The 20,239-nt window shown below is 44.8% G+C and overlaps 1 long non-coding RNA gene across 1 annotated transcript in view; it reads right to left on the reverse strand.

The window, feature by feature from the left end:
* LOC134947715 (uncharacterized) overlaps nucleotides 1–17,147 on the reverse strand; it is a 134,945-nt gene extending 117,798 nt beyond the window's left edge. Inside the window, exon 1 of the long non-coding RNA XR_010182718.1 lies at nucleotides 17,043–17,147. This is a non-coding gene — a long non-coding RNA (uncharacterized LOC134947715). The remainder of the gene's footprint in view (nucleotides 1–17,042) is intronic.
* Nucleotides 17,148–20,239: the final 3,092 nt, after the last annotated feature.

The raw sequence follows: 20,239 nt of genomic DNA on the forward strand, positions 1-20,239 counted from the left end.
TCTGCCCTGGACAGAAGCGCAATATCCAAAAAATTAATGAAGTGAGGGTGTGTCGAATACGTGAATTTCAAAACAAAATTATTACAATTAAGATGAGTGATAAAGGAAGTGATAGAAGTTAAGTCCCCATTCCAAATGAAAAACAAATCATCTATATACCACCTATAGAGGACCAGGTTCGCCCCAAAATCACCACCCCAAATGAGCGCATCCTCGAGTGCACCCATATAGAGGTTGGCGTAACTCGGGGTGAACCTCGTACCCATATCAGCATTGATGGTAACCATTGATAATAACCACACCGATGGCCATCCATAACAGGAAGTAGGTGCAGCAGGAAAACTTGCCTGACATAGAGGTTAGTAAGAACTTTAAAAAAATAAAACAAACTGGATTTATCCTTTATAGTGATATTTTGAAGTTATAAAATTATAGTAGCTTTTTAAAGTGATTTTGATTAATTTCTACAATTTTTATGGAACTTTTTGTTCATAAGACACATTTTGAAGTACAAATTTAATTGCTTTTTCCATTTACTGTAACAAACAACCCCTATGAGATAACTTGACAGAGCTTTCTGCAACTCCAATTGATTTTCAGGTATTAAATGATACTAATGATTATATATGTTAAAATATCATAGAAGACAACATAAAAGATTGTTAAACTTTAATTACTTTATTCACTATGAAGTAATGTACATGGAAGGACTTGAATAAGAAAATTTAAACAAATTGGTATAAACGGCTTAAGAGAAATATGATTGTTTTGTAAATAAGAGAGAGTGATTGCTAAACAATAACTGAAACAGTACCTAAAAAATGAAATGTTCAATTGATGGGAGGGATGTAAGTCCCATACTGTATCTCCCCAACTTGTGTCAAATAAAAAGGGCTCTATTTAAAAAAGAATGGTAGGCTTGTTGGGCTACCAGATTATTCCAACATATAGTAATTGTTTAAGTTAGATGGTAAAAATCTGCAAAAAAAAAAAGGATTTAAATGTAAATTTTTTATGTAAACCTACATGTAGAAGCTTGCTTTTTATTTTAATAGGAAAAGTGGATTAATGCTAAAACAAAAATTTTCAAGTATTTCAAGTTGGGTTTTAAGAAAAAGATAAATTAAAAAAGTAAATGTTCCTATATCGCACTAGTAAAACTGCAGCAAACTAAAGTTAACAGGGACATACTGTACATTTCCCACAGATACTGTAACCCTTTCTAATCATGTTGCAATATTATGATATCTCACAATAGTCATATATACACTGATTCCTCTAGAGAAAGAATTTCTTCCAGAGGGCAAATTAATTTGCTTTTTACACCATATGATGCTGAAATCAGTAAAAATAACCCTTTATTGTGGTCATAATGTAAATTGTGGCACATCTTATGACATAAATTGTGATTTTGCTATTTCTGGATAATGAATGCTTTTCAATACAGCACAGCTGCATGTCTTTTTACACATTGGTGAAAAGTGGGGATTAGAGATGTGGGATGTCTTACTAATACTGTACTACCGTTAAAAGACTAGTGAAATATGACCAAGCAAAAGCAAATTATCCTGTAATGAAACACTTTACCCTAGCATTCTTCAAAGCACAACATTATACAAGACACAAAAGGTGCAATAAGCATAGAGGAAGTCAAATATTCTCCACAGCATTACAAATGATTTTCACTCCTATGTAACACAATTATGTAGATAATGTATAGAAATCAACTGTTACGTCCAGAAGTACAGGACCGGTAAGCAACTTTACAATTGACACCTCATTGTAAAGTAGTGAGTACCTACATTAAATAGCAAACATATGTAAGCCCTGTCATTTGTAATGCTATAGAGGTTGTTTGACTTCCTCTATGCTCTTTTGATACATACTGAGATTTAACCAAGGGTTGACTAATTTTTCTGACCTACAGTTCCCTTAGGTGTGGGAGTTGTATATAATCAACCAATAATTTTAACTAACTTCCAGCTAGAATAAATTTAGAGTGTTACTGCCCCCATTATTTAGCCACAATTAGAACTCCATGGGGTATATTTACTAAAGTGCGGGAGTTTTGGGAGTGGAGATGTTGCCCATAGCAACCAATCAGATTCTAGCTATTATCTTCTAAAAGGTGCTAGATTAATGTTAAGTAGAATTTCCATTTATAAAAAATCTGCACTTTAGTACAGTGCATCCAGAAAGTATTCACAGCGCTTCACTATTTCCACATTTTGTTATGTTACAGCCTCATTGCAAAATGGAATAAATTCACTTTTCCTTCAATATTCTACACATAATACCCCATAATGACAATGTGAAAAAAGTTTTTTATTGAGATTTTTGCTAATTTATTAAAAATAAAAAACTAAGTAATCACATGTAAAGTACATAAGTATTCAGTCTTTGCTTAATACTTTGTTGATGCACCTTTGGCAGCAATTACAGCCTCAAGTCTTTTTGAGTATGATGCCACAAGCTTTGCACACCTATATTTGGGCAGTTTCACCCATTCCTCTTTGCAGCACCTCTCAAGCTCCATCAGGTTGGATGGGAAGCATCGGTGCACATACATTTTCAGATCTCTCCAGAGACGTTCAATTGGATTCAAGTCTGGGCTCTCAAGGACATTAACAGAGTTGTCCTGAAGCCACTCCTTTGATATCTTGGCTGTGTGCTTAGGGTTGTTGTCCTACTGAAAGATGAACCGTCACCCCAGTCTGAGGTCAGGAGCACTCTGGAGCAGGTTTTCATCCCAGATGTCTCTGTACATTGCTGCATTCATCTTTCCCTCTATCCTGACTAGTCTCCCAGTTCCTGCCACTGAAAAAAATCCCCAAAGTATGATGCTGTCACCACCATGCTTCACTGTAGGGATGGTATTGGCCTGGTGATGAGCGGTTCCTGGTTTCTTCCAAACATGACGCCTGGCAATTACACCAAATAGGTCAATCTTTGACTCATCAGACCATAGAATTTTATTTCTCATGGTCTGAAAGTCCTTCAGGTGCATTTTGGCAAACCCCAGGTGGGCTGCCATGTGCTTTTTACTAAGGAGTGGCTTCCGTCTGGCCACTCTACCATACAGGCTTGATTGGTGGATTGCTGCAGAGATGGTTGTCCTTCTGAAAGGTTCTACTCTCTCCACAGAGGAATGCTGCAGCTCTGACAGAGTTACCAACGGGTTCTTGGTCACCTCCCTTACTAGAGCCCTTCTCTCCCAATTGCTCAGTTTAGACAACCAGCCAGCTCTAGGAAGAGTCCTGGTGGTTCTGAACTACTTCTATTTACGGATGATGGAGGCCACTGTGCTCATTGGGACCTTTAAAGCAGCATATATTTTTCTGTACCATTCCCCAGATTTGTGCCTTGAGACAATCCTGTCTTGGAGGTCTACAGACAATTCCTTTGACTTCATGCTTGGTTTGTGCTCAGACATGCACTGTCAAGTGTGGGACCTTATATAGACAGGTGTGTGCCTTTCCAAATCATGTCCAATCAACTGAATTTACCACAGATGGACTCCTATTAAGCTGTAGGAACATCTCAAGGAAGATCAGTGGAAACAGGATGCACCTGAGCTCAATTTTGAGCTTCATGGCAAAGGCTGTGAATACTTATGAAGATGTGACTTCTTATTTTTTTATTTTTTATAATTTTGCAAAAATCACAAAAAAAACTTTTTTCATGTTGTCATTATGAGGTATTGTGTGTAGAATTTTGAGGGGAAAAATGAATTTATTCCATTTTGGAATAAGGCTGTAACATAAGAAAATGTGTAAAAAGTGAAGCGCTGTGAATACTTTCTGGATGCACTGTAAATATATCCCTATATCTGGAGAAGTTTGAATACAAGTGACACAACCTTACACTGCTTACAGTTTGCATTCATACTTCTCCAGGCTGTTATCTCGGAGAACATATCAAGTTTAGGAGAATCAAAAATACTATTTAATAGTTTTAGAACACCCGTATTTTTATAATTTTGATTGAAATTTAAGCAATTCAAGTGAATAACTTAAAATGGTGCAAAGATTATCAGTAAACTACTAAAGGTTAAAAAAAACATTTAGGTCAGCAAACTGAAAATAATATATATTTCAGATTTATAAAATAAGGTAATTTTCATTGAACAAGTACTGGGTTAAGATCTGACAGCTGTTCAAAGTGCTTTTATGTACAAGCTTTTAATCTTCTATTTCTTATGTATTAAATTACTATACCGTATACTGACCTTTGAGGAATATATTGTATTTTGTGTTTTTTTGTGCTTGGTTATAATTTATGAGAAGATGTGGAATCCCCTTAAAGATATCAGATAAGTTCTCACAATACTTTAGAATTTTTTACAGTTAATACTAATTTCAAGTTTATTCCCCTTTCTGTATTTTTCTGTATTTTGTGTCTACTCAGGATGCCTATATCTTATCTTTCATTTTGTTTGGCGATTTGAAACAAGTGTGACAAATATGCAAAAATATAAGAAATCAGGAAGGAGGCAAAAACTTTTTCATTACACAAACTTTTCAGGCGCTAGTATATAAGCACTTTTCTTAAAATGCTTGTATTTAGTTAATATATCCTCAATATACATCAAGCAGCAATTAAGTCCAGCTGTGTCTGTGCACAAATAGCTATATTAAGTATCGGCTGATAACACCTATACTAAAAACAATAGAATTTACTGATGACCTTATGCGCTATTGAAAATTCAGATGCATAAATGACTGAACACACACTGCTCCAATAAATTTCTATATCTTTATATCATGCATCAAAAAAGTTTTTTTTATACACAAACAATTCATATAATTTAAAATTGATTAATGAACGGCATCCAATGATATACATAAAAATTAATGGTCACGTGACTGTTGTCGCATCTATTCTAGACACTATCATATAAAAAGTCCTCATTTATATTAAATATTATATTAAAAGTCCTCATATATAATCTCTATCGCGTTTCACACCCTTGGGTTCTTCATCTATGAGGAAGCTCCCAAGGGTGCGAAACACAATAGTGATCAGGGCTGGATTGGCCATTGCCTGTACTGGGGAGGTCCCCGGTGGGCCGAATGGCGTGCAGGGCCGCTTCTCATATGTGGCTCCGCCCCCCCATGTGTCACCCTGCGTCGCGGCCGCCAGCAGCTCCAGCAGTTATAGGGACTCGGGAGCACAGCCCCTACCTGTGGAGGCGGAGGTCCGCGCCAGCGTTTGGCAGGAGAGACTGTGCAGCAGCGGGTCCTGCAGCAGAGCCGGCCCCAGACATAACGCAAACTGGGGCCGACTTTGACTTCTGCTGGTGCTGGGCACAGTGGAGCAGATCCTTACTGCAGCGCCACCACCTCCTCTCCCGGGCTCCAGCCTGCAGCTTGCTATGGGGTTTTAAAAAGGGGGCATGGCCACGGGGGTCCGTGATTAGGCCACACCCCCAACTTTGCCTGGGGTCAACTGATCGTCTGTGTGGCCCGTAGCCTGCCTGCCTCCCTCCGTGCTGTGGGGACCTGGAGGTAACATTTGACTTATATGTATGTATGCATGCATACATACATATATGAGCTTGTGTGGAGGGTGATGACTCCAGGGAACGGCGTGGGTGAGTGTGTGTGGTGAATGGGATGTAAAAGGATGTGTGTGTGGTAACTTGGTGGGTAACAGGCTTTGTGTGTGTGTGGTGACTGGGATGTAATATGCTGTGTGTGTGTCTGTGCAGTGTCACCCCCTCACCCCCAGTGTTGCCGTGAAGTGTCACCCCCCCACCCCCAGTGTTCTGTGAAGTGTCACCCCCCCACCCCCAGTGTTCTGTGAAGTGTCACCCCCCACCCCTAGTGTTCTGTAAAGTGTCACCACCCCAGTGTTCTGTAAAGTGTCACCCCCCCAGTGTTCTGTAAAGTGTCACCCCCCCCAGTGTTCTGTGAAGTGTCACCCCCACCCCCAGTGTTCTGTAAAGTGTCACCCCCCAGTGTTCTGTAAAGTGTCACCCCCCAGTGTTCTGTGAAGTGTCACCCCCCAGTGTTCTGTGAAGTGTCACCCCCCAGTGTTCTGTGAAGTGTCACCCCCCAGTGTTCTGTGATGTGTCACCCCCCAGTGTTCTGTGAAGTGTCACCCCCCAGTGTTCTGTGAAGTGTCACCCCCCACTGTTCTGTAAAGTGTCACCCCCCAGTGTTCTGTGAAGTGTCACCCCCCCAGTGTTCTGTGAAGTGTTACCCCCCAGTGTTCTGTGAAGTGTCACCCCCCTCCCCAGTGTTCTGTAAAATGTCACCCCCCCAGTGTTCTGTGAAGTGTTACCCCCCCAGTGTTCTATGAAGTGTCACCCCCCAGTCTTCTGTGAAGTGTCACCCCCCAGTGTTGTGAAGTGTCACCCCCCAGTGTTCTGTGAAGTGTCACCCCCCAGTGTTCTGTGAAGTGTCACCCCCCAGTGTTCTGTGAAGTGTCACCCCCCAGTGTTCTGTGAAGTGTCACCCCCCCAGTGTTCTGAGAAGTGTCACCCCCCCGTGTTCTGTGAAGTGTCACCCCCCAGTGTTCTGTGAAGTGTCACCCCCAGTGTTCTGTAAAGTGTCACCCCCCCAGTGTTCTGTGAAGTGTCACCCCCAGTGTTCTGTAAAGTGTTACCCCCCATTGTTCTGTGAAGTGTCACCCCCCTCCCCAGTGTTCTGTAAAGTGTCACCCCCCCAGTGTTCTGTGAAGTGTTACCCCCCAGTATTCTGTAAAGTGTCACCTCCCCAGTGTTCTGTGAAGTGTCACCCCCCCAGTGTTCTGTGAAGTGTCACCCCCCAGTGTTCTGTGAAGTGTCACCCCCCAGTGTTCTGTGAAATGTCACCCCCCCAGTGTTCTGTGAAGTGTCACCCCCCCCAGGTGTTCTGTGAAGTGTCACCCCCCAGTGTTCTGTGAAGTGTCACCTCCCCAGTGTTCTGTGAAGTGTGTCACCCCCGTTATATTAGTGTCACCCCCAAAGTGTTCTGCTATTGTGTCACCCCCCCAGTGTTCTGTCACTGTACCACCCCCAGTGTAATGTTAGTGTCACCCAGCAGTGTTCTGTCACTTTGTCACACCCACCTCTGTGTGTTCTGTCTCAGTCACTATGTCACCCCCCCCCCCCCCTGTCTGTGTTCTGTGTCTGTACAGGTCAGGGCCGTAACTAGGTGTGTGCCGATGGTGCCTTGCCCACAGCGCAAGTGCAGTGAAGGCACACCATATGGCAGCACACCCCTACCTATGGCTGTTTTGGTCAGTGATGGAGTAGTGACATTTCTGCTGTCCGCCGGTGCCTGCCTTTGTAAGCAATGGGGAGCGCACCATTTGGTGTTACCCGTCGTGCGGTAATTCTGGCTGTGAGCTCCGCCGCCACCTCTGAAGTGGAGAGGGAGCACTCCTTCAGCCACCTGGTCCCGTATAGGAGCCACCGCTGCCTCTATTGATGCCGCCAGGGAGACCCGCCGCCGCCACCTCTGAAGTGGAGAGAGCGAGCGCTCCTTCAGCCGCCTGGTCCCATATAGGAGCCGCAGCTGCCTCTACTGTAACACCCGCCACAGCCTGAGCATTGGAGAGAGGACTGTGAGCGCCAGTAAATGAGTGTCTGCGCCTGGTAGTCCTGGATGCTGCATCGCACTAACAGGTGACTTGAGACACACACACACTCTCTCACTCACTCACTCTCACTCTCTGTTGTTGAGTGTCTGCGCCTTGTAGTCCTGGATGCCGCATCGCCCTAACAGGTGACTTGAGACACACACACACTCTCACTCTCTGTTGCTGTAATATGTAACAAAGGGTGACTCTGCTGCTGTAATGTGTAAAATGGGACTCTGCTGATGTAATGTGTAAAACGGGACTCTGCTGCTGTAATGTGTAAAACGGGACTCTGCTGCTGTAATGTGTAAAACGGGACTCTGCTGCTGTAATGTGTAAAACGGGACTCTGCTCCTGTAATGTGTAAAATGGTACTATACGTGCCGTACTGTTCAAAATACCTGCCGTACTGTGTAAAAGGGGACTCTACCTGCCGTACTGTGTAAAAGGAAGCTCTGCCTGCCTTACTGTGTAAAAGGGAGCTATGTGGACACGCCCCTTCCCCATAAAACCACGCTCCTATATTCTGACATGCGCCTACAGCGCACATTGGCCCAGTTTTATATTTTGGGGGAGGGGGCGCCGATGCTGTTTTTTTGCACACAGTGCTAAAATGTCTAGTTACAGCACTGGTACAGGAGCCTCACCCCTCCACACCATGCGGGTCAACCTGTCTCACAGGCAGCATGCAGAAGCAATGCCTGGCATGCGCTGTCTCATCAGCACGTAGTCCCTTTGTGAAGTATGGAAGGGAGGGCGCAAATTTTTAGTTTGCAGGGGGTCGCCGAACACCCTAGCACTGGCTCTGCCCCTATAAGTAAAGTCTAGATCCGCCACTGGTATAAGTCTACTCTGACCTCTGCCTGCACTGCGCTCCCGGCCACCACCAGACTGTAATGTCAGCCTGTCTGCAGGGAGGGGGAAAGAAGCTGGAAGAAATGATGACATGGAGCCTGCCCTGATTGCAGCAGTCAGACAGATCTCCATCTACCACTATCAGGTTCTGCAGTTTGTAGGACATTTTTTTAAAGATTGAGAGCTGTAGTGCCAGTGTAACATGGAGATTTGGATGGGGGGGTGTAACAGTATGCAGAAGAGGAGTACTCTCAGTTCAATTTCCTCCAGCCCACTTTGCCCGGCCATGAGATTTCTTTAGTGCAGCCGCAGCTCCCACACAAATAGAAGGGACGGTGGGCAGGCGGTGCTAGACTGATACCCTTAGCCCGCCTCCCCCAGTCCCCCTCTAATGGTGCTGGACTGCAGAGGGAATAAGGAGCTGGTGGCACACTGAGAGCAGACACCACTGAGAGATGAGGCAAGTGAGGTGGGGGTGACATTTATTATGTGTAAAAGGGGCACTGCTTCCGTGGACATGTGTATAAGCAGCACTGCTACAATGGCCATTATTATGTGTATAAGCGGCACTGCTACCGTGTGCATTATGTGTATAAGCAGCACTGCTACCATGGGCATTATGTGTATAAGCAGCACTGCTACCATGGGCATTATGTATACAAGCGGTACTGATACCGTGCCAATTATGTGAATAAGCGCCACTGATACTGTGCCCATTATGTGTATAAGCGTCACTGTTACTGTGGGCATTATTATGTGTTTAAGCGGCACTGCTACCGTTGACATTGTGTTTATAAGTGGCACTGATACTGTGGTCATTATTATGTATATAAGTGGCACTGATACTGTGCCCATTATGTGTATAAGAGGCACTGATACCATGGCCATTATGTGTATAAGCGGCACTGCTACCGTTGACATTATTATGTGTATAAGCGCCACTGATACCGTGGGTATTATTATGTATGTAAGCAGCACTGATACTGTATCCATTATTATGTGTATAAGCGGCACTGTTACCTTGGGTATTATTATGTATATAAGCGGCACTGATACTGTGGGCATGTGTATAAGGGGCGTAACTGTGTAGCATAGCATGAATATGGGGTACCACTCTGTGGTGTAATATGAAATAGAGGCACTATGGGGGTAGTTCTGAGTTTATTGCTCACCACGGATTTTCACAGCGCAGCGATCATGTCAAAAAGGGGATGATCTGCGCATGCATATGCACCACAGTGCGCACGCCCGTCGTACGGGTACAACAGCCGACGTGCGTTTGCACAGGATCTAGCGACGCTTTGAGTCGCACTGGCGGTCGCAAGAAGATTGACAGGAAGTGGGAGTTTCTGGGTGTCAACTGACCGTTTTCTGGAAGTGTTTGGAAAAACGCAGGCATGGCCGGGTGTTTGCAGTGCGGGTATCTGACGTCAATACCAGGTCACTCGTCGCAGCAATCATCGCACAGAATAAGTAACTACAGGGCTGGTCTTGTTTTGCACAAAATGTGTTTGCTGGCGCTCTGCTGCACAGGCGTTCTCACTCCTGCAAAGCAAAAATACACTCCCCCATGGGCGGCGACTATGCGTTTGCACGGCTGCCAAAACTAGCTAGCGAGAGCGATCAACTCGGAATGAGGGCCTATGTACAGTGTAATGACAATAAGGGGGAAATTCAAATGTTTGAAAAGTTGGTTGGGTGTCTATTTTTTCCTGTCTATTAGATAGGAAAAAGCAGACACCCAACTGACTTTTCATACAATTGAATATCCCCCTAAGAGTGTGCTACTGTGTTGCATAATTTGTATTGGGGGTACTATTGTGTGGCCACGCCCTTTCCATGTGATGCCGCACAACTTTTTTGTAATATGCGCCTTCTGCGCGCACTGTTCCTTTAGACAGCATGGGGGTTAGTGCTCAAATTTGTAGTTTACGGGGGGTGCCTAACACCCTACCATCGCCACTGCCTCTGCTCAATGGGAGGGGAGTCGGTGTCGGGGGAAAATTAGTTCCACCACCTCTCCAGAACCACTTTAAGCCCTGGTAGGGACAAACAACACACAGAGAGGAGGGGAATGGGGAAGAAACTGGAGAAAATAAGGCTAACAGAGGGTGAAAGACAGACAGGTGATTGATAGATGAAGGCATACACACAGATAGGGAACAGACAGCAGAAAGTGGAACAATTGTCAAAGCATGGGGAAGCGAACTGCTCAGAATTGTTCACCCAGTGGAGATGCAGTAAAGGTAGGGTCAGGTGGTACAGCAGTAAGCTGTGCCCCCTATTTAAACAGGGTGGCTTCATGCTTCCAATTGTGGCTGTCCCATTGGCGCAGAAGCCCTGCATCAAGTGACTGGCCGAAGCTTGGCAGATAAAAGGGGAGAGAGGTAGAAACTGTGCAGAAGGAGAAAGGCAGAAGGTGGTCAGTGAATAGACAGAAGGAAACATGCATAAGGGAAAATGATATAGGTGTGAAAATGAGAAAAGATAGGCTGGGAGAAACATGCAGGAGATGGACTGAGAGGGAGGAGAAGACGCATGCAGAAGATGGACTAAGAGAGCAAACATATGCAGAAGATGGACTTAGTGGGGGAGATAGACTAAGGGGTTCATTCAATTCAACGCGGATTGGATAGCACTGGGCGGGAGCTTCTGGAGCTATTCAATGCAGCGCGATGTTAAGTCTGAGAATACACGTATTCCTGGACTAAATAAGGTGTATAGTCACGAGAACGGGCATTCTCTGACTAAACTGCCTCGCCGTGGTGCTGTTTGCACAGCGTTAGGTCACAAAGCAGCATTGCAGACCTAGTTTTGTTGAATTTCGGCTCGCACCCTTAGAAGGGTGCAAGAAGAAATCCTCTAGTCAGGGACAGCATCGCTCTGAATTGAATAGCACCGTGAGCTCCCTTCCAGCGCTATTCAATCTATGTTGAACTGAATTGACCCCTTAGAAGCAGAGAAAAATGAAGGAGATGGACTGAGATATGAGTGTGCAGAGAATTAAATGTCACCCCAGTTTTAATTTAACTACTCCTGCTACTACACAATACTTTCTAAACTTTTAATGTGTTAGGTCCAGCTAATTTGACATGCTCTGCTTTTTGTTGGTGTAACTCCGCCTACATTAAATTTTGAAGTAATCCCGCCTACTTTGGTATTGGCTCCGCCTGCAGTTGGTTTGGTGCCGCCAACATGAGGCCACTTCTAGAAACTTTTCCAGGGCCACTTTTGTTTCCCAATCCGTCCCTGATAGTGATTGTACCCCAATTCCCAGGAAGGACTTCAGCATTAGCCGCGAACACCTGCCTACACGTTAACCATTATTTCCAGCTGTCCAGGTACCATGGCATTGCTTATGATGCCATATGGTAGAGGCACCCAGCGTGAATGGGACATTCAAACAAGGAGCCAACAGCGGGTGTATAAAGGTCAGATGCAGTCCAAGCACCAAGGTAATCCGGGAGACGCGTCTGTCATAACAGCAGTGGATCGACACATTGTACATAGCCTCTCATCTGCAAGTGTACTCTCTCACTGGAAGGCAATTCATCCTCACTACAAGAGAGTACGGCATTTTTCACCTGTAGCCTCCAGACAGGAGCTCTCAGGAGTGGACAGTCAGTGCGCGCGGTAGTGAGTGGAGGCAGGTGAGCCCACGACAAGTGGAGATATTGCTAACTGTTTACACTATAAAACACATTGTATCATTTTGAATTACAATTATGATACAAAGCTTAAATCTTCATGTTGTAATAATATAAATGAGGACTTTTTTTATATTACCGTGTCTAGAATAGACGCGACAATAGTCTCGTGACCATTAATATTTATGTATAGCATTGGATGCCGTCAGGAGCGGATTGGGAACTAAAAGTGGCCCTGGAAAATTTTCTAGAAGTGGCCCCATGTGGCTCCAGACCTGCACTGCACTGTAAATCCTATAGATTGTAAGCTTGTGAGCAGGGCCTTCCTACCTCTATGTCTGTCTGTTTTACCCAGTTTTGTTCTATTACTGTTGTTCTAATTGTAAAGTGCAACGGAATATGCTGCGCTATATAAGAAACTGTTAATAAATAAATAATAAATAAATAAATGTATGTAAAATCTAAGATCCTATGCAGGAAATTCAAATTGTGTGCTCATTTGTGTTTTGCTGTAAGTAAACTAGAAGAATCCCATTAAGTTTATATTAAAATACTCTTCTGCTGGCCATACACTAGTACAACCCGCCAGCTCCCTGGTGTATGATAGATCGTAAGGTGCTTTTGCACCTTATGATCTAACGTACGATCCGCAATTGATCCTACCCGGAACGACTGATCCAGTGCTGTAACTAGGCATTGGCGCCTCCCCTTTATGTAAAATATGGGCAGTGCGTGCCGTAGGCGTGTGCAAAAATATAGGAGCATAGCTTCATGGGGAAGGGGTGTGGCCACAAAATAATTCCAATTCATACTACGGTGCACAGTAGCCTCCATTATTCAAATTACGCAGCACAGAAGCGCCACTTCACCAGGTAGAGCCCCTTTTACACATTATGGCAGATAGCATCCCCCTTTTTACACATTACGGCAGACAGCGCCTCCATTTTACACATTACGACAACAGTCCCCCTTTTTACACATTACGGCAGACAGTGTCCCCCTTTTTACACATTATGGCAGACAGCGCCTCCTTTTTACACATTACAGCAGACAGCGACCCCTTTTTACACATTACAGCAGACAGCATCCCCTTTTTACACATTACGGCAGACAGCATCCCCCTTTTTACACATTACGACAGACAGCGTCCCCCTTTTTACACATTACGACAGACAGCGTCCCCCTTTTTACACATTACGGCAGACAGCGCCTCCATTTTACACATTACGACAACAGTCCCCCTTTTTACACATTACGGCAGACAGTGTCCCCCTTTTTACACATTATGGCAGACAGCGCCTCCTTTTTACACATTACGGCAGACAGCGACCCCTTTTTACACATTACAGCAGACAGCATCCCCTTTTTACACATTACGGCAGACAGCATCCCCCTTTTTACACATTACGACAGACAGCGTCCCCCTTTTTACACATTACGGCAGACAGAATAGATAGATAGAGAGACAGACAGACAGATACTTACCAACTCTACGCTGGCTCAGGCAGTCAGGCTCCTCGGTGCTGGCAGATCCCGGGCAGGGGAGGAGGAGGAGGGAGGGGGACCCGGGAGCTGCAGCAGCACTCTGTAATTGGTGGTGGCACTGCTGCAGATGTCCCTCTGCTTCTGCATTGGCTGCCCGCCGCCGCTATGAATGTTGGGATGAGGGAAGTGCATCCCAGCATTCACAGCAGTGCCGGCCAGCCAATGCGGAAGGAGAGGGACTGCTGTAGCGGCGCCGCTACCAATTATATAGCGCTGCTGCAGCTCCAGTCCCCCTCCCTCCTCCTCCTTCAGGTCCTCCCCTGACGCTGCTCCTCTCCTCCCCTCCTCCGGCGCACACAGCACAGGTGGCTTGTAATGAGTCAATTTGACTCATTACAAGCCGCTGACATAGTTGCTGGCCATTGCGCCCTCAGGGCAACTGCGCTGTTTGCCAGGCACACCTGGCACAAACGTAGTTACGGCTCTGGACTGATCATATGTGCAGCACATATGATCAGTTGATGCAACATGCGACCAGCGGGGACGCGCATTGCATGGTAATTGCACCCAAAATATGCACGATGTACACACAATGGGTCGATCCACATGTCAATATCATGTCAATATCATGTACACGATATCGACCTAGTATGTGGCCAGCATTCTGCACGGATGACCTGTAATTCACTGTGCTGTAATGAATAGGATATCCTATCCGGTAACGCATATGTTGCAGCCTCAGGGTAACCACATAACCAAAATATTGAAAGGGCGCAGCAATAAACATTGCGTTGTGGCCATAGAATAGTTCCAATTCAAATTACACCGCATAATAGCTTCTGTTATTAACATTACAGCGCACAGCGGCATCACATTAGTCAAATTACAGTGCACATCAGTGAGACATTATTCACATCACAGCGCACAGCAGTGTCACATTACACCGCCCTGCGACGTCTGTTACTCACATAACAATGCCCAGTGGTGTCCGTTACTTACATAACAATGCCCAGCGGTGTCTGTTACTCACATAGCAATGCCCAGCGGTGTCTGTTACTCACATAATGCCCAGCGGCATCCGTTACTCACATAACAATGCCCAGCGGCGTCCTTTACTCACATAACAATGCCCAGCGGTGTCCGTTACTCACATAACAATGTCCAACGGCATCCGTTACTCACATAACAATGCCCAGCGGCATCAGTCTCACATAACAATGCCCAGCGGCATCCGTTACTCACATAACAATGCCCAGCGGCATCTGTTACTCACATAACAATGCCCAGTGGTGTCCGTTACTCAAATAACAATACCCAGCGGTGTCCGTTACTCACATAACAATGCCCAGCGGCGGCCGTTTCACATAACAATGCCCAGCGGCGGCCGTTACTCACATAACAATGCCCAGCGGCATCGGTTACTCACATAACAATGCCCAGCGGCGTCCGTTACTCAGATAACAATGCCCAGCGGTGTCCGTTACTTACATAACAATGCCCAGCGGCGTCAGTTACTCACATAACAATGCCCAACGGTGTCCGTTACTTACATAACAATGCCCAGCGGCGTCAGTTACTCACATAACAATGCCCAACGGTGTCCGTTACTTACATAACAATGCCCAGTGGCGTCCGTTATTCATTTTACCCCACCCAGCGCTGTCCGTTACATTACAGCGCACAGTGGCGTCACATTACAGCGCACAGCGACGTCCATTGTTCACATTACAGAACACAGCTGTGTCACATTATTCACATTACAGCGCACAGTGCGTCACATTACAGGGCACATCGGCATCCATTACTCACATTACAATGCCCAGCATTGTCCGTTGCGCACATTACACTGCCCAGCGTTGTCCGTTACGCACATTAAACCACCCAGCATTGTCCATTACGCACATTACACCGCCCAGCATTGTCCATTACGCACATTGCACCGCCCAGCGTTATCCATTATGCACATTCACCGCCCAGCATTGTCCATTACACACATTTCACCGCCCAGCATTGTCCATTACACACATTACACTGCCCAACATTGTCCGTTATGCACATTACACCGCCCAGCATTGTCCATTATGCACATTGCACCGCCCAGCGTTGTCCGTTACGCACATTGCACCACCCAGCGTTATCCATTACGCACATTCACTGCCTAGCATTGTCCGTTACGCACATTACAGCTGGAGCTGGATTTAGACTTCATGAGGTCCTAGGCAAGATACCAGTTTGGGGCCCCCCTCCATCAAATAATCCATGGCACTATATTATCGTTCCTGATTCATGGCCCTTAAATTATTTGTAATTTTCCTACTTATAGTAATGCCCCTTACATACTATGCCACATCCTGTAATGCCCCTTACACATTATGGAACACACCATAATGCCCCTTACACATTATGGCACACTGTAATGCCCCTTACACATTATACCATACACCATAATGCCTGTTACATGTTATTAGATCCTAAGTATATTTAAAAAGATGGATCCACACTAAATAATTTTGAAAAGAACATTTAATGTGGATCTGGTAGGGAGCAAAAGGACAAGGACGCTGAGGGGGGAGTCACAGTGTGGGTGAGGACAGGGAGGGAGGGACACTGAGGGGGAGTCAGAGGGGACTGAGGTCAGGGATGCTGAGGTGGAGTCACAGGGTGGGTGAGGTCAGGGAGGGACACTGATTGGGAGTCAGAGGAAGGTAAGGTCAGGGATGCTGAGTGGGAGTCACAGGGTGGGTGGGTGAGGTGAGGTAGAGACACTGAGGGGGAGCTAAAGGGGGGTGAGGTCAGGAATGTTGAGGGGGAGTCGCAAGGGTTGAGGGGGAGTCGCAAGGTGGGTGAGGTCAGGGTCACTGAGAGGAACACAGGGACATTACACATTTAACAGGAGAACTATTTTTTTAAGTATAATGTATATTTATATACATAAATTTAATGCACCTACCCTCCCACTCTGTCTCCCATTTTCCCTGCAGCATAAGATGTAGCAATTTACTACAGGCTGGAGGTGCCCAGAGACATCATAGTTAGTTGAAGGGCCGTGCTTCCTGCGAGGAGTGTTTGTGCTCCTAAAGCACATCTGTCATCATGCCAGGCACAGGAGGAGAGAGTGCAGGCTGCGGCGCGCTGCGTGACGACCACATGTCACGTGCGTGCCTACAAGGGACTGCCGGGGAGGCAGTGTTTACATTGGATTAAGGGGGAGCGCAGGTAGAGCACAGGTGGCGGCTAGCAGCTCCGGACCCCGATCATCCCCTGCAGACTATAGTCCAGGGACCCACGGTCAGAGCCCCTTGGTACCGCCGGTCCCTAGGCATGCACCTAGGTTGCCTAGCGGTAAATCCGCCTCTGGGAGGGGGGTGCAGCGGGTGGGGGAGAGGGGGGTGCCGCGTGTGGGGTCGGGGGGGTGCCGCGGGTGTGTGTGTGAGAAGTGATCGGGAGTGTAATTGGAGTGAGCAGGAGGACAGGAAAGAGTTCACTTACCCTGTGTGCACCGCTGTGGGGCTGCCGGGAACTTTCTGTTACTGGTGAATGGAGGAGCTCTGTCACGTGCGATGACAGACTATCCAGTGTCACAGCTCCTCCAAGCTGCGGGGGCCAGATAAAGCTCTGAGTGATGCGCTACAGGGGGCGGAGCCACATGCTGCAATCGGCTTAGCGATTCAGTCGGCCTCCCGGGAACCTTCCCGGTAACACCATGGGCCAATCCGTCCCTGGATGCCGTTCATTAATCAATTTTAAATTATATGAATTGTTTGTGTATAAGAAAAACTCTTTTGATGCATGATATAAAGATCTAGAAATTTATTGGAGCAGTGTGTGTTCAGTCATTTATGCACCTGAATTTTTTACTAGCGCATAAAGTCATCAGTAAATTCTAAAAACGTTTTCATGCCATTGTACAGTGTATATGAAAAATATAAAATAAATATCTTTTTTTAATGATTCTTACTGCATCTCCATGATGTTTGTGTTGAAAATGAAAACAAACCTAAAATATTATAAATCATTGTACACACATTTAGCATATTTACTGTTCTGTTTACATTTTATTGTTTCCTCATTTAAATAGCAGCTTGTGTTTTTTTTAAGGAGCAGTCATCACTACATTACATATTTATAGATATCTGTATAAATAAAACCATAAAACAAATCTGGCAGTGCCAGCCAAACACTCATTTTATCCTCATTGAAAAATGATGCCACAGTCAGTGCCTAGTATAATACAAACATTACGCTATAGTATGATGCAGTTTAGTATATAAGTTAAACCTGTAGTGCATACAGAGAATAGTTTGTTACCCTTTAATGGTCTATAATGAAAATATTAACAATATATATAGGGTTTATTATAGGGTTTCTTCTTGGATATTATTTATTTTTTATTCCTCTGTACTGTACAACACAATGTCAACATTCTGGCATTATAGACAATATGAATGTAGACATGCTGTCCATGTTGACAACTGAATATTGACATTCAGACCATGTCAACATTCTGGTGTCAACATTCCAAATGTTGACTTTTTATACCACACTCAATTGTGACATTTGCCATATTCTTCAACCAACTTGTTGAAGCTCAGTCCAATGTTAATATTATTATTATTATTATTATTATTATTATTATTATTTACAATTTTCCAGTTTTAAACTAACCTTTGTACATTATTCTTTAATTATAATCGTCTTATTTATTGCAATGATAATATGTATTCTGGTTTTAAATATGTTTTTTTTCTGCTAATATTGATATGTGTTGCAGGAGTTAAGCTAGTACACTGTACATAAATGTATATAAAGGTGTCAATATTATTTATTCTTCATATTTTCTGCTTAATTTCACAGGTAACCATTTTCCTAATTAAAAATCAACAGCACTTTATTACAAACAAACAAGAGTAATACTCAACTTTTGTCTATGTGATCATGCAGTACTGATCATGCAGTATCTTCGTAACATACTGCAGGATGTAGATTAAGTCAGATGAGCCCTGTCACTGTTATCAAATGCTCAGATCAGTCATATATATAGCAGGCACCATTTTGGCTGCAAGTACAGATGTCGCCATGCTCATCCAGCCTGCAGCTCAGCAGCATGGGCACACCAGGGACGTGCGGTGAGCTAAATAGCTCAGGAGGCACTGGCTAGCATCAGAGCTTCACCTGCCTCCCCCACTGCACGTCACTGGGGCACACTTGGGAGCAACTTAGTACATCAAACTGCTGCCCAGTACGCATATGCATATGGCACTACATAGCCACATTTGCATGTGCTCATTCATGTAAGATATCCAGTGGAAATTCCCTATGCTATGCTAACAGGTGCAAGGGCCTGATTCAGAGATGTATTCAAATGCCTTCAAAGCTGTGATTCATTATGCAGCAGCTGTGCAAAAATAAGCACATTTCACAGCCACTTGCTGTAACATATCCAAGACACAGACTGTCTGAAGCACTTTGTGTAGAATTAACCCATAAAATTTTGCTTCTCTAATGCTCATTTCTGGAATGTAGCTAAATGTGTACTGCTAAACCATATAAAGCGGAACTAGCGAGAGGTGGACCCAGGTGCAAAAGAATGCTCGTCCCCTTCCCCCCCACCCACACCACACCACTATGTAAAAGAAAAACTGAACACAGATTACAAATTTCATCTGTACAGCCATATACAAACAACAAGGGAGCAGGTGTTGCTTCACAAAGTATTGCTGGACATTCTCTATACAATTATCCGGCTGACCCATCTGATATCGGCAGGTTGCCCAGATACAGTAATTGAAGTGTATTTGCATGACTGATCCAATTATATTAATCGGTCAGACATGCTGGATAGTCCAGCATGCCTATCCAATGCTATATTTTGAGGTGTCAAAAATACAGTGTTAAAAATACAGTTCGCACCTGCATAAATCTAAATAAAAACTAACAATGTAAATCAAAGGTAAAATAAACTTAATTTATTTTAAATTGACTATCTGCACTCTGAGGTAGGAGTGTTACTCATTCAAGTCTATAATAGTAACTATGCCGAGTCTGCAAGCTGCATTGAACATGGAGTATGTGAAGCATAAGAAAAGCTGGTAAAAATGGAAAGGGGTGGGGCCACATGGTATACACTACAGTCCACACAGCATGTGCAGACTGTGACTGTGCAGTGTAAATGGATGCGTGTCTCTATAGGCAGTGAGCTATCTGCCCTCGGCACCACTGATCATCTCCAGGGAAAGCAGTTAGCACAGCATTTTCATCTGTGTAGCGTGGGTGAGTGCGTGCCGGGCGAAGGCTGAACCTAGAATATTCCGAAGGAGAGGAATCCTCCTCCTCCAGCCTGACCATGTCCTGGGGCTTAATTCAGATTTGATCGCAGCAGCAAATTTGTTAGCTAATGGGAAAAACCATGTGCACTGCAGGGGGGTAGATATAACATTTGCAGTGAGAGTTAGATTTGGGTGGGGTGTGTTCAAACTGAAATCTAAATTGCAGTGTAAAAATAAAGCAGTCAGTATTTACCCTACACAGAAACAATATATCCCACCCAAATTTAACTCTCTCTGCACATGTTATATCTGTCCCAACTGGAGTGCACATGGTTTTGCCCATTAGCGAACAAATTTGCTGCTGCGGTCAGATCTGAATTACCCCCTTACTTTTTTGCTAGGTCCCGCAGCCAACAGCAT

Source organism: Pseudophryne corroboree, chromosome 8 (assembly GCF_028390025.1).
Source record: "Pseudophryne corroboree isolate aPseCor3 chromosome 8, aPseCor3.hap2, whole genome shotgun sequence".
NCBI lineage: Eukaryota > Metazoa > Chordata > Amphibia > Anura > Myobatrachidae > Pseudophryne > Pseudophryne corroboree.